The sequence below is a fragment of the Xylocopa sonorina genome, chromosome 9, assembly GCF_050948175.1.
Source record: "Xylocopa sonorina isolate GNS202 chromosome 9, iyXylSono1_principal, whole genome shotgun sequence".
NCBI lineage: Eukaryota > Metazoa > Arthropoda > Insecta > Hymenoptera > Apidae > Xylocopa > Xylocopa sonorina.
This window is the reverse complement of record NC_135201.1, coordinates 12156190-12169654: the sequence shown is the minus strand read 5'-3', so window position 1 is coordinate 12169654 and position 13465 is coordinate 12156190. Positions and strand designations below refer to the sequence as shown.

General features: G+C 43.6%; 1 long non-coding RNA gene across 1 annotated transcript; it reads left to right on the top strand.

Moving 5' to 3' along the window:
* Positions 1 to 2764: 2764 nt before the first annotated feature.
* On the top strand, positions 2765 to 12526 carry LOC143426907 (uncharacterized). Its single transcript, XR_013102209.1, has 2 exons — positions 2765 to 3641; positions 12352 to 12526. It is a non-coding gene; the product is annotated as an uncharacterized LOC143426907 (long non-coding RNA).
* Positions 12527 to 13465: the final 939 nt, after the last annotated feature.

Genomic DNA, 13465 nt, shown 5'->3' with positions numbered 1-13465 from the left:
CTCGTGATCAATATAAGCTCCGACGCGGGCCGGAGATGCACGAAGACCCACCTCCTCCTTCCTCGGCCCGCCCGGACGATGTTTTTTCGTGCGGAGTGCAACGCACGCTGGATCGCGAGAACTGCACTCGCTCTCCTGTCCCCTTCTCCTTCACTGGCCACACTCTAGCTTCTCGGTCTTTGTCTACTCCATTCGCTGACTCGCTTTGCTCTTTTATCCTCGATTATATGTACTATATCCGTGACAGTGTCGAAGCGGATAAAAAAGGGTGGGGAGAGAGGAAGAATGAATATTATAATTTTGCAAATTATATATGTATATACTGACTTAAGCTTCCCTATGTGTTAGTGGAAAACTTGAGTTCTCTAACAATTAACGAGTGACTACATGCACACGATATCCTGTGTGGTTCGCAGCTGTTGCATAGATGGCCCACTTCAGCAATTAAAATTATACCAAAAGCGGGTAGCAGCCATGTTGGCTGGTGCAGTCTGGAAAATTGCAAGTTTCTGCAGATTCGATTGATTGAGTTTGAATTGGATTTTGGGGATGATACACTCTGCGGCTGAGTTTGATCACCATGGATGTATGGAATAGGCTAGGCCAAGGTAAAGCACAGAATGGGATGGGACACACTGGTGGAAAGCAGCAGCGAAGCGTGATCGACGAAATCTTCTTGGCTCGATTGAGCGATATTCACTCATACGAATTAAAGTTCGAGGCCTGCACGCCTTCTTCGACACTTAGCTCTTCTGCTTATTGACTTCTGCTGCCTCTCCGCGGCCCCTTGATCAACCTTTCGAGAGTAATGAAGCCTGTGACGACAAATATTTAACATACATGGGGATACAAGGCTCTTGGATCCTCTTTGTGATCCTTCATCTATGATCTTCACGTGTAATTAATTTTTCTTCCAATGTAATCTTTGACCAGAGAATCTCACCGAGTATCCAAGCTATTGTACGTAATAAAAATCGTACACGATCAAGGTATCTGACCAAGTTCAATATTTTTATATGCAATTGTTGGTATCGATGATGTTAGACTTTTGATAAAAGTATGTTTGACGATCCAATGTACGGTTCTTTTCAATCTCAGTCGATTCCATTTCCTTTATAAAAGGGCAAGGAAGGCAGATGAAAGGCTAATGGAACGAAGAAAGGAAAGAGATAAAGATTGAAAAAGCAGACAATGGTCGAAGAATGAAAATTGGTAGAAAGGCAGGCTGGTGTACGTTCCAGAAAACTGGCCGCCATGTCGGCCTCCACTACCACCCCCACTACACATATTGCAACCAGCAGCACGAGATATCGTCCGTTGCACTTTTCAAGCTCTCGTGTGAACACACTATGTATGTGCATACATAGGTACACTTGCGTCTGTACTGTGGACAGGCGGCGAGCTCCACACACGTTCAGTGGCAGCTCTCCGTGAGAAGAGAGACTGGTCCGTCCAGCGCAACAGAAAAATAAAATTATCCAGAGACATTTTGCTGTTACATCAGACCATCGCGAAATGTATATATTACAGGATACGATCTATGATGGTACATAAACGTGCACTAAAATATTCTTCATGATAATCTTTGAATCCAAGTTTAAGAATGCAATCTAATTTTTACTTTGTTCATTCTATAGGGTCTTGGATATACCGGTATAGATAGACCGGTGATTTGACTAGATTCCTAATTCTCAGTACATTTACTCGGTACTGGATTTCGGAATAACTCTCAAGGCTAACACACTTATCGCTCATTAAATGGATAGAGAGGGAGACAGATAGTCATGCGTGAAAATTAGACTCGCGGGCGGGATTTTCACTGTACGCTGGTTGATTTTCTAAGTCGACCTTAGGCAGGGGTAAGGGGGCTGGCTCCCATTCGGTTACAACAAGCTGGCAACGCCATTGGTAAGTGGCAACACTGGTCGGCTGCACGATGGGAGGGGTAACGGTGAGACTATGGCAATGCATGGAGTGGGGTAGATGGTCCCCCACTGGTTACGCCACTGGTACTGAATTTCGCACGGCCTAAGCCCAGAATTGCGAGAAACAGAGACGGAACGCGACAGACCACTAACTGTAAGGGGATGAGAGGGTAAAAGCCAGACAGAGAAAGAGAGGGAGAGAGAGAAAGAGAGGAGAGGCAGCCATGTGCGCCTTCGGGACAGCCTCGAGGTTCTCTGCAACTACACGAACATTCGGCTTCGATCCTGGTCTCCTTCGCGCCGAATTCGTGCTAGCGTGTAAGTACGTTTACCCTGTCGAGTCCTCCCTCCTTTTCTACCCCTCCCTCTGGCCATCCCAACAGCCCCCTCCCCCGTTCAGTCTCCATCTCTCTTCCTCTACTTTCCACCCCCGCGGAAAAGCAAATTCTCTCCGTGTCACTGAACCCGGCCGTCTGACCCCGTCGTTCGGTTTTTCCGCACGAGGTGCCTCGACCTCGTCCTCGGAAGTAGGATGAGACTCTCTTCTCTTTCCCCCTCGCAACGTTTATCATTGATTATGAATATAAAATAATGAAACAATTTTTCACCATTTAATTACCAGAAACGATCAAGTTTATGACACCTCTCTGAAATAATTCCTGTTGCAGGATTTAGGGGCGGTTTTTCCTCGAACACCACGATTCCCATCCACGGTATAGAGAGCATGTTGCATCACACAGGGCCCAATGAAATATCCCCGGTGCACCGGGTAAGCTACTACTTCCTCCCCACCTCGCCGTTCAAGAGCCCCCAATGAAAAAGATGATGCGAGGCCGATGCGTGTGCGGAACACGAAGTGCAACCGGGGGCCGCGCGCGCGGTTGATCGTTGTCGTGGGGAGCAAAGGTGCACGCTTGATAGTCCGCCGTTTCGCTCGTTCCTCCGTTCCTCCCGTCTGCGTTCCACCGTCCACTGTCTCGGTTCGTTCGCTGGTTCAGCTGGCGTCCCAACGGCACGCAGTCTGTCGCTGTCACCGACGAAGCTCGCTTCTTGCGCAGCCGTATGTCCGAAGTACGAGTTACATGTATACGTGCTACCACAGACTACGTTTTATGTCGTTTTCCTATTTCTCGACACTGTGTACTCGTGCACAATACCTTTACGTGTTATCTCGAATCGCTGTTCGAGTAATATATTTAAAAAGAACACTACGTCTGACCAGTGAATTTTATTGTCTTCTTCCGCGCGGTTATTCAATATGGTTACGTAGTTCGGAGACACTTTCGGTATTGGAAGCCTGATTGCGGGCTACCAACCTCTTAATTTCTACGTAATTTTTCAAGAATCGTTAGCCAGGGGATACCTGATTTTGCTGAAACCGTTTCAGAGGGCGCTAGATGGCGAGCTTTGGGGTCTTTCTTGGGCCTGATCTTTGAGATGGATCGCGCGAACCGTGATTGTGAGCCGTGAAACATGGGATCTTCCGACGTGTGACGCGGGTGTCCAGCAAAGTGGCATGTGTTTTCTCTCTCTTCTTCTCTTCCTGAATCTCGAGTTAATTGTGCTGTGCAACGGATGTGTGCGTGCAGTGTAACCACACAGTGTATGGCCGACGTGCTGAAGGTTCCAGGGAACTCGTGGATAGTTCTGGGATATCTGGTGCACTCGATGGAGATAATCGTTGAAGAAGCTGAACTTGGATCAAGGATTTCGGACGTAAGTAAACGGTAAACAATGTAATGCGATCTTAAATATAACTTGGATATAGTTTAGCACTAGCTTTTTTATTGTTTTATATGATATAGTTTTTCAATTTTCGCAGCATCTTATCAGTACGAGTTCTATTAGCACTTATTTCGAATCTGCACGTGGTATCGAGTGCATGTGGATACTCGACTACATACCTAGCTTCCTCTTCTTCGTTTCGTTCCGTTTCCTTCTAATAGGTAGGCTTAAGGAATATGAGTGTTTCGTCTTGCATTTTCTGATCTTACAATGGATGTACGTATACGTGTGTAGTTCTGTTGATTATAGGAATTCTGTTACCTTTTTCACGAGAAAGTTCGAGCCTTTTCGCAAAGAGGAAAGATCGATACTTCCATGCACCTTTCTACCACTGTTTCGGAACTACAAATCTGACGAATTTATAACTTTCCATACTCCATTCACTCTGAAATGAATTCTCCTATTATCCAAGAAAATATGTTGGAATTGTTTAAAAATTTGTTAATCATCATCTGGTACGATTGGTTTCTAGTAAAACCTTGTGCGTTGCGTTACTCAGAGGGAAAAGATATAACCGAAGGCCCTGTTCTGTTGAGCATTTGCATCAGTCTGCGAGCTCCCAAAGCCGGTCTCAAATTATGGAACATTATAACGTAGGGATATCACAAAGGGATGTTCGTTCTTCGGTTTGTAACGTCTGCATAGAATTCCATATCGATGGAAAAAGTATTTTTCGCCATTGAGCGATAAAATTAACCTTAACCTCTCGTTGGATACATACAGCCGGGGTCAATGACATTCCCTGTTATTTCACTTCCCCTTCGGCGCATGCGCACGTTTTGACAGTTCCGAAGCGGCGAAGATGTTTCCAAGAGAAATACATGCACATCTCTATCAACTATTCTTTATTATTGTGCAAAATTACACCTTCCGTCCGGGTACAGGAATTTCAACTAAGGAGTGCAATTAGCCGAACGAGTTCTGCGTATAATTATCGACGAAAAAATTATACTCGTTCCCTCGGATCGGAGACCGTTGATATCGCCAGACAGGAAATATACTCGTCACAAATAGAGTCAAAATAACGACTATTTGATATTCCAATCGAATTAGAAGAAATTTATTTCTTATTTTTTCAATGTCAGTTTTAAAATGACTCTTAACGTTCGACTAGCGTGCTGATATTTTAATGGAAAATTATTTGAATATTTTTAGAACAATAAAAGCAGAATGATACGTACTCTGACCGGAAACAACAAAGTCATTCGTCGCGAGGGGCATCAAGAAAACGTTGACAGGTCGTAATTCAATTTCTCCTTCGAACGATAAAGAGAACTGCTAGAAATAGTCGGCGAGGTACTCGTGTGATATTCCATTGTATCGTCTTCTTCATATCAAAGGGCATTGGCATTGCTTTGTTTCTAGACACAGCGGACATTCTTCGACGGAGACGATTATGTTGCAAATCGTGACATTGGAGGTAACAAAGAAATTGTTGCATCGTTGTTCGAGCCGCAGATATCATCCCCGACTGGGTCGTATTTAGGATTCATTTTTCGATCCTCCTCCTTTGGACGCCTGATTATTCGTTGCTTATCTTAAATTCCGTTTGCACGAAGATAGACGGCAACAAGTCGTGCTACAAATTCTGACGCTCGTGCCTGCTATCTCTTCGAATTCTTTTTAAGAGTGCCGCCATATTGAAATGGCGCGTTGCAACAAAACGTTTGATTGTGCCAGCGGAAACGTCTATTTGCGACTAATAGGTAAAGCTAAATTTACGTACGAGTAAATTCTGCAGATTGCTTGATCGTTTTCGCGTGAAAATGTGGAAGTACATTTAGATTCGCCGAACGAATTACTTAGATCAAAGGTAAGCGCCATCTTTCCAGATCAGATGTAAATCGTACACACGGTTAATGATTTCTAAATGGGCACATTTTTTCCACAACAGTGTTGCAAGCGACGCTTCTACGAATGACCTTAGTACCCGCCTCTCAGTCGTTCCTTTTTTTTTCTCTTTCTCTTTTCATCTATCACGTGGTAAAGTCGAGATCGATCGGAACAACGTGCTCAGGACGCAGTGGAACGAGGAAGGAGGAAAAAAAGAGTGAAACAGCAAGCTGGAAGACTGATAAATGCGCGGGAATTGGAGATTTATCGTTATGCTCTTGGAACTCGAACGCGCGTTGCCGTTTTAGCACCTCGATAACTTATCGGCGACGATTAGTTTCGCGCGGTTTGATCGAAAATTAGAGACCGGACAGAAAGTGCTCCAGGGGTCTCAGGCTGGTTCTTCTGTCTTTTTTTCTCCTCTAACGGTTTCCCTAATCTCGTGACAGTTCGTGCGTAACGCACGAACACAGACGTGCCGGTACACGATATGGGTTAGCTTCTTCTGAGAACCAACATTCGATCTCTTTGGACACGCGATGCTTTTTGACTTCGCGGTTTCTCGTGAGGCTCCCTTAAAATCTTAGATAACACACAGACGTCTTTTCACGTCTCGAAGACATTTGTTTTAGGCGGTCGGTACTTTCGCGAAAAGCAGTTACCATCTCGCAGAGCCCGTTCAAAGCCCAGGCCACTTAGACCAACCGAGTAGAAGAGAAGATTCGCTCGAAATTGAACCGTGAAACGAATAAAGCTTCAAAGTTGGATGTTTTTTAGGTATTTTCGGTCGGTAAGGCAAAGCGCAAGGATCGAAGACTGAAAGTTCGAAATGGAAAATGCTGGGTGGAAGAGGACTCGAGAAACCGAAAAGACATCCGCGAACGAGATCAATGTAGCTACCTACTCTTGCGGTCCCCGCGCGTTGCAGCTCGATAGTTCGAGCACAGAAAACGAGTGGCGAACGGAAAACTCGAATCGGAAGTGGAAACTATTGAATTCAAGTACAGAAACGACCGTAAACCTTAATTGAATATTTTAGCGATGATCGTCTTCGATGAGATAAGCCGAAAAGTAATCGTAGCACAAATGAGTCAATGATTCCCAATGCCTTTACTCGACTTGCTTTTGCTTATATATCTCTTATGAAATTCTTAAGTCTTCTATGTAACGTTGTATACAGAATGTGTGTGTGTATATATATAGGTAGTTCAGCTAGCAGATTTTTGTGGATCAAATCAAAACAAGCTCGTGAAAACGCCGGGAAGGGAAGACGGAAACGGAAACTAGTTCCGGCCAAGATCAATACCTAAGTGGTGCAACAGACTGTCTGGCGCAAGCCTTGTGCCTTGCTTGCGTGTGCCCCGTGCGCGACACGCAGCATGCACCGCCTCGTTACAACCGGTGCAACGTGCAATGCCACCAATTCGCTCGCGTCACGGGCACACGCATGGTTAGCTTCATCTAGCCGGCTATTGGCTAGGTCAGTGGAATTGATATTAACTCTTGAAGCACGGCCGCCGCACGCGTATGCTAATTATGTTAAAAAGAAACGGACTTACGGCCACCTCACTTTTTAAACTGCCTATTGGTTCCAGCTGCGTTCCTCTGGTTTATCTCGACTGGCTAACAAGCTCGATAATGAGTTGCCGCTGAGACTACAATTGCACAGCAAAAATGATAGAAATGGAATTCGAAACGGACAGCAGAATCAAGATGAATAGGGACATTGTATGATTCAGATGTCGTACTTGTAAATTCTAGTTTCGTGATTCATGATGCATCATCCTTGATCATTGTATTCTCACGTGACTCGTATCTGACTTTTCCATTATCACGAAATTACGCTCACGGTTTGTTGCGACTTTCAGATACTTCTACCAGTTCTCTGCTTATCTGACAGAGAGTTATTTAACTCTGAATCGAACCAAAGAGTTTCTTCCGAATGGCGAATTAATATTCAATCAAGAAGAGCTTATACGCTGTATCTAACTAATATTTGCTTGAACATTCGGGGAAGGTCCCCGAAAGTGATAGTGATTGCCGTGCAGATGTTCTGCTCTGTATCCATGACTGCACCTGACATTGACAATGAGCGACAATAATATCGCTGTGTCGTATTACACCTGCGGATCGCCGGATATTCCGAGATACCAAGACAGTGTTAATTTACCACTAACTCGCGAAACACGTCGGTCAAGGCCATCTGATAATTAGTTCACGGGTCGAGTACAGGTAATTGAAATTAATCATCGATTCATGTTTCAGTAAATCATTCACCTTCTTCTATGCAGAGCTTCTCTGCTCTGTTCTGCTTCTCTGCATTCTAGATGATTATTACACGCAGTCTGTCATTGATTGAAAGTTTAAAAATTTCGGAACAAGTGCCATTGAGATAATTTTTCCACAACACGATATTCATTCGAAACCTTAAACAGTGCGATAATCGTACAATACTAAGCCGTGAAAGCTTCGAATCCCTGATTATGAGAATCTAGAGCGAAAAGTTTTATTGGAAAAGAATAAAAACAGGAAGACGTCCTTTCCGTTTGGAATAATGATTGCAGTTTTTGCTGATAGATAGTAGAATTATCAGCTGAAAAGACCGGACTTACTATTTCCATTGACGCACATCGACGCAGAAAAAAAAAGGGGGAGAAAACGCAGTTGAGTCAGGCACGTGGTCGTTCTATTTTTGTTGATTCGTCCTCGCGTTTTCTTTTTTTCATGCTGATCGCGACGTTTCTTCTGTCGATAAAGTGTAATCTTATCTGGCATTCCAATTGAATGTTACGTAAGAGCACACGCGAATTCGGATGTTGCGGTACGGCGACCGACGTTGCCTCGTGACCATTTAATTCCAGCGATAGGCTGACTTTGCGCCAATCTATTTTGCCTTTATCAAATCGAGTCGATTAGGTGAAAAATATTGTTTCATTGAAAACTTCACATAAAATATTCTCTAAAGAACATTCGTCGATTCTAAAATTTCATTGTGTAATTAATAATCCTGTTGTAGGTTTGTTTGGTGTTGTTTTAAAAGGAAATTGGAGAATATTAAAGAAGAGAAAGGCAAATCCAAATAATTAAGAGAGAAGGCAGACGGTTCTTGAAAACTAGGTACACATAATTTATGATCAGAATATTGCAATTATAATTTTGACGATAGTACATGTAAACCCTTTTGTCTTCTCTTAAGGCGGCGATTTTAACAAAAATGTTTAAAAAAATAGAGTATTGCGTATCGAGCCGATCCGACTGCCGATGTCTACCCAGGAGGCCACAGCTACCTATTCTATACAGAACACCCATCGAGGTCCGTAATTCGCAAGCCCAGAGAGGAGAGGGAGAAAGTGCACACAGCGTGCGTTCGATCTAGCCGGTCTCTAGTAGAACGCATGCCGGTCATTGGTCGGTTTGCTCTATGTGGTGGGCGGAGATAGGCGTATGGGAGTACTAAATCGAGCCATGGTGTCCCTTTTTTCTATCCCTTTCTTACCCCCTCCCAAAACCTTCCCATTCCCCTCTCTCTACCCAACGAGGCCTCACCCCTCCCCCTTTTGGGTTCATTCAGTCCTTCTCCCTCTCTCCACGGCTCTGTCTCTCCCGAATGCTCGACTATGAACATTCGGTTCTGTCTTCGTTGCGGGAGTTTTCGAACAATTTGCCTACGCCGCATCGTCAAATCGAAGCGTGGTCGAAGTTCTGGGGAAGTTCCGATCTTCCACTTCCTGGTTCGCTTCCGTTACGCTACTGAGGGACGCTCTGGAAGCCGTACCAGAATGCAAATACGATGGTAAAACGTACGACTACGTACATAATTGAGTATACAGGGGTACTAATCCTTTTACGTCTTGAGGTGATTTTCATTACCAGTAACGATCCACGAATCGTCAATCCTAGAAACTTCGCAGAACGTTATAGCGTTTTAGGATGTCGCGATACTCTGGTGTATTCTTCGTCTCCTCCTCGAATTCAAAACTCGAGCACAGACTGAAAAGCTGTAACTCTAACTTTATAGTTGGCTCAGATCGGCTCTGGATGCTCGACGAGCTGCAACCAAAGGCGAATACACCCTCAGGCCAGGTCCTTTTTCCTCGGTTCGCGGCTCTCGTTCCCGCAGGACAGGATTGACCACTTTTCTGTCGATGCAAGCTCGCAGGATATTCAAATGCGCCTGGCCGATGTCTCTACACTCGTTTCCTTTGTTTCTTCTGTGCTTTCGGGGAGTGCTTGCGTTTGTTTGTCGGTGGCTCCACAGGCAATAAAGAATCATATAAATAGATGTGTCGTTACCAGACAAGCTCTTACATCATTGGAGTAACGTTTTAGGGTGTGTTTTCTATTATATACTGTGCGTGTTTCGTAGAGTTGTCAAATTACATTATTTCATCAGTTCAAATATAGAAAACACGCGTAGGAGATATTCCACTTGTATCGACCAGGAAATGTGATTCACACTTCCACGGTATAAATTGAATATCGTTTTCCAGTTGGCGAGCTTATACGCCGGCTTCACACTGCTAATAATTCTTCTTTGATGGAAGGCATGCCTTGCATACTGTTCTTGCATTTGTCTTGTATTCTGCATGGTATTGCCTCAAAAAGTTCTACGACCAAGTATATAGTTGTTCTCTTGAACGAACGAAATAACAGCTGGTCATATAGTCTGGTTCAACCATTTTGATCTTCTGAGATTAAGTGCAATTGTCCTCTTCTCGAATGGTACACAATTTTTAAAAGATTATATATGAGCCATTCTATTTTGTAACTTCCTGATTAGGTGTACGATTATGCACAATTGTTTAGAAATGTGTGTAAGTATGTATAATGGATATACAGGCTGGCTGTACGTGCAAGCAAGTCCTGATCGCGTCGTGTTGCTATGGGGACGTTTCTTCTTCTTTTCTTTTCCACCTCCCAACCCCCCCGTTCTCCTACTTCTTTCTTTTCGCCGATTTCTTGCGGTTCGCGGAGAAATCTATCTCCACCGCGGCCACGTTCCTGTAACTATGGCGATCCGTTGCCGGCAACAATGGAAAAGAATCCGTGTGTCGACCTCTCTAATTAACTCCGTGCCGGTAATTTACGGCCAGCGTTCGATTTCCTTTGTCCATATACCAATTACCATATCCTGCTTCAACAAATGATACACGTTATCGAATTCACTTGCAGGATGAAACAGAAATTATCTAGTGTCTACTAATACATTTTCATTTTTCATAGAGACGTATCTTTCCGTTTTGAATTCACAGTTTCTAACAAGTGACCGTTCGATAAAGGGACCACATAGACGCGAGACACGTTACCGTAAATGTTCATTGCTCACCAGCTAGTATTCTATTCTGCGAGTTACGTTGCAACGAATATCTGCAAAGATAAAGGGTCGCGTGCTAAATTTAAGGCCTACATGTGAAACACACAATTAACTCGTGCAATATTTCTTTGGTAGAAGTGGTAATTGTCTATTTAAGTTTATCGTCTTGGGTTAAAATGCACAAGGTACCATATCTTTTCTATTGTTTATTCTTCTTAACGATATCCATAAGTATTTTCTTTCTCACAGAAGTATCCTTTTCTTTCAGAGGTCACTATTTGTTCATTTTAAAGACATCCTGTAAAGCTGTTCTATTTTACAAACTGCAGATCATCTGATATATCTGCTACCCTGTGATATGTACATGTGTACACCCGGAAGAAGCGCAGCGGTACTTCAATTACTTTCTCGAAATAGCGTCTGCCACTTGCAGAAGAGTTTTATGAAAAAATACCTACTGCACTGCCGCCCACTAATTGGTCCTGAATTCCCCTGAATTGGCCATTGTAACAGAGAAATCTGCAGAATAGTAGGAGAGAAACAGGGCGAACGTAAGGCTTATTTCTTGAGTTTTCTTTCATTCGCATTAGAATAACGAGAAGATTTCTCTACCTACTCTTCACTTTTGCGTGGCTAGAGAAGTTTGGTACCGTGGAAATGGACTGTATCTCTAAAACGTCTCATTGGAAAACATGGCTGTGGGCCAATACTTTTTGTAGTTACTGCAAGTATTTCAAGTCTATTGCCTAAAACTTTTGAAAAGCTTTCAAGCATGTTTCTCTCGATATCGAGAAAGCTGAGATATTAATGTAATTGCGAGTAATAAGGTGACGATATAGCAAAAATATCGTCAGCGTGTTCGTCCCTGAGATATGCAGTTCATTCACACGGCTGTGTCTCGCTAAATATAATATGGCGGTGACCCCGGTCCTCCACCGTCGACTCTTCCCCTCCCCCCCACTACTCCCTTCGATGCTTCCCTAATTCAACGCCCCTGTGATTACGTCTCTGCCCCCGCGACACCGCCACCGGGACCCATTCTACACCGCTCCTGTTTCTCTCTCTTTCTCCCTTCCTCATCTCTCTCTCCCTCTCTCTCCCTCTCTCTCTTTACTTCGCTTGACTTCCTTTCTTTTAACCACGGCGTCTCCCATCCTCGTCTTCTGCCCTAAGAATTTTCTGTTCTCTGTCTCTTGAGGAAGAAAAACCGAACAAGAAGAGGCCTCTGATCCTCTTATCTTCCCTACTACAATGTACGGTTGTTGCACTTGTATTCACTGACAGTGATACGATAGCAAATTTTTGAATTTTATATAGTATGCACATTAATATACATGTACATAGATTTTAACAATTGGCGGTAGCTGTTTTCGTATTCTGAAGGAGATAGAAGTATAACGTTTTCGTTAATCACTTGTCGTTTTCGACGAACACCATAATCGATCATTACATAGTCACCAAAAGTTCTTCTGTTTCTTTTTTTTTTTGTGGTAGGAGAAGACCAGGGAAGAGACGATTGCTCAGGAATCAAGGGAAGAGTGCAACTTTTCGTGTAGCGTGCAGGATTCTTGCCCGACTACTCCTGCATACAGACCCTTCGCCGTCTTCCAAGCCTTAAGACCTGTACACAACACGTAATTCTCAACCTCCTCGCCTCGCTAACTGTCGAAAAAAAACTTGCATCTTCAATATTAGCAAGGTAATATCAAAGTTTTTCATATTTCTATCCTATGCGGGTTAATTAATATTGGATCTCAGGATTTGTAATCAAACGTCCCACTGCTTCATAATTGTCAGATAAAAGTGGAACGATTTGATGTGATAAATTTCGTTAATTTATTGTGCGTATTTCAGGATCCAAGTCGTAAAACGTAATCGATCAGTTGGAAACGATGCCTAACATCCCTTAGGGCCGCGTGAGGAGAGTTGCAGAGGCCATTCAACTGTCTACGAGCGAAGCAGGCAGGAGATTTTTACAACGCCCGGACTCTCTACCTACTCTCCCGTACTCTTCTTGCTCTTCTTCCTTTCTCTCCGTTTTCTTCGTCCTCTTCTGCGTCTTGTTTCTTGTAGGATAACTCCGGCCCTCTTTTTCTATGCCCTCCTGATCTCTCTACCCCCTGAGGCAACGGCGTGGCAAACCAGGGATCTACGCGTGAGAAACTCTTGAGAGGCTCTTCGAGTTTACAAATTTCTGAATACACACGTCGAATCTTGAATATAGTAATGTTGAACCAGTTTGACAATTACTGGTACTCGCTGGCCTCCGGCTATTTAGAATCATGGTCGTTAAATCCATTAAGGCGACAGCGATTTTAGCTGTTAACTCATTGACTTTAAACGAGTCCCGTAACTTTGTTAATGTGTTCTGCTTATTAGTCCCTTCTGTTCCGTTTGACAATAAATTATATATTATACATTGAAAGATTAGAAATAGTACTATTTTAAATGTGATGTTGTTCATTTTCAGGCACACACAGTCGGGGAATACTTGTCTGGCGGAGCAAAATGGAGTAGAAAATAGAACAGCCGGCAACGCAGCGTGGAACGATCCAGTGATAGCCGTTATCAGCTATACTTGATGATACTAACCCGTAGATCCGAACTT